General features: G+C 35.9%; 1 pseudogene; it reads left to right on the plus strand.

The window, feature by feature from the left end:
- Positions 1-762: 762 nt before the first annotated feature.
- LOC114221074 (MICOS complex subunit MIC10 pseudogene) lies at positions 763-1252 on the plus strand (annotated as a pseudogene).
- The last annotated feature ends 1013 nt before the right edge of the window (positions 1253-2265 follow it).

A 2265-nucleotide genomic window follows, 5' to 3' on the forward strand; every position in this document is an offset into this window, starting at 1 on the left:
GAAAAAATGGGGGACAAAGAGATTTCATAATTTGTCCACAGAAATATTAAGGTGGAGCTCAGGGATCAAATCTAGGGATCAAATCCAAAATCCATGTTCTTAACCACTAAGTCATTTTATACACAATATAGAGAAGTGAAAATAGCAACAGAGGAAAACTTTCAAGAAACTAAACTGTAGTGGGCAGAGAGTCAAATAAAATGTGAAACAATGACATTTTCCTCCAGATTTATTTTGAAAAACTTTCAAACCTACAGAAAAGTTGAGAGAATGCCCATGAATTGTTTTTAAATCAGGATTATTGTCAATATTTCACTACATTTGTCCAATAATCCATCTGCAAATGTGTATATATACATATGTAATACATATATGTATATGTGTCTATACCTATATATGAGATTATGACAAATTCTTCAACATATATCTCAAAAGAACAAACATATTTTCTACATTGTCATATCATTTTTTTTTAAAGATTTTATTTATTTATTTGAGAGACAAAGAGAGCAAGAGAGAGAGAGAGAGCACGAGCTGGAGGGGGTTGGGGAACGGCAGAAGGAAAGGGATAAGGAGCTCCCCACTGAGCAGGGAGCCCCAGGTGCATGGGGCTTGATCCCAGGACCCCAGGATCATGACCTGAGCTGAAGGCAGACACTTAACTGACTGAGCCACCCAGGTGCCCCTGTCATATCATTATTACCCCCAAGAAATTTAACATCACATAATATGATGTTCATATTAAAATATTTCCAAGGAAAGCGGGAGCTGCGGGTGGGGAACATGTCGGATTCAGAGCTCGGCAGGAAGTGGGACCGGTGCATGGTGGATGCGGTCGTGAAGATAGGCTCTGGTTTTGGATTAGGACTTGTTTGCTCACTTACCTTTTTACAAGAAGTATGTGGCCATTAGCCTTTGGTTCTGGCATGGGATTGGGAATGGCCTACTCCAACTGTCAGCATGATTTCCAGGCTCCATATCTTCTACACGGAAAATACGTCAAAGAGCAGGAGCAGTGACTTGCACCTGAGAACATCCCAGTGGGAGGAAAAGAGAAATCATGTTTATTCCTCAGGAATACTGAAGTGCCCTGGAGTAAGCTGACATTCTTCTGTAACAATGTTATCAGTAACGCTTTAAACTCCAGCACAGTTTATGTATTTGAAACGAAGTCTGTTTCCTGTTTTGTATTTTCTCTCTGGAAATTGCAAGGAGGTGGTCTTAAAAGAAATAAATTAAAAATAGGCAAAAAAAAAAATATTTCCCAGTTCTCCCCAAATTATCTTTGATAGCAATTTATTTTTTCATCAAGAATTAAATTAAAGGCCACTATTTGCTTTATCATTCTTTAATCTTCTGTAATCTAGAGCAAACTTATTGCTTTTTTTCTTTAATGACATTTAAAATTTTTAAATATTTCTGTCTGACATCATGTAAAATATCCCACCATCTCTATTTTTGTGATATTTCCTCATGATTACATTAAATTAAATAATTCAGCAATCATTGGTGTGCTGTTTTTCTTCTCCCATCATGAGGCCAATCACATTAGCTTGTCTTGTTGACTGATGCCATTCACTGGTACTACATTAAGGTGGTACCATCAGCTCTTCCTACGATACAGATAACTTATTTCCTTGCTATTAAAATTTAATCTGTAGGGTGGTACTTAGACACCATGTGAATTTCTTGTTCCCTAATAATTTTTCATCAACAGTCTTAGTATCCGATGACAATAATTATTTGAATCAATTATTATCATTGGAAGCAGAAAACTGGTGGTTGTTTTCCCCAAGTGTTCTCTGGCTTCATTCTGAGAAACAAGAACTTTACCTCAAAGACTTACTAATTTTTTAATTTTTTTCAAACAGTTTTGGATTTATAGAAAATAATATAGATAGTATAGAGAATTCCCATACATGACACATTCATTTTGCCATGTCATTAATATCCTACATTAGTATGGTACCTTGTTATAATTAATGAGCCAATATTGATACATTCTGAAGTGAAATTCATACTTGATTCAGATTTCCATAGTTTAATCTACTGTCCTTCCATCCAGAATCCCATTCAGCATATCACTTTATATTTAGCCATCACATCCCTTTAGTCATCAGGTGTCTGTGATAGGTTTTCAGACATTCCTTGTTTTTGATATCCTTGGTAAGTTTTGAAGACTACTAATCAGGCATTTTGTAGATTGTCCCTCAATTGGGATTCCTTTGATGTTTTTCTCATGATTAGACTGGGGAGGATAGCTTT

Source organism: Eumetopias jubatus, unplaced genomic scaffold, assembly GCF_037043125.1.
Source record: "Eumetopias jubatus isolate StellerSeaLion01/CBP00866 unplaced genomic scaffold, mEumJub1_p1.0 scaffold_1, whole genome shotgun sequence".
Lineage (NCBI taxonomy): Eukaryota > Metazoa > Chordata > Mammalia > Carnivora > Otariidae > Eumetopias > Eumetopias jubatus.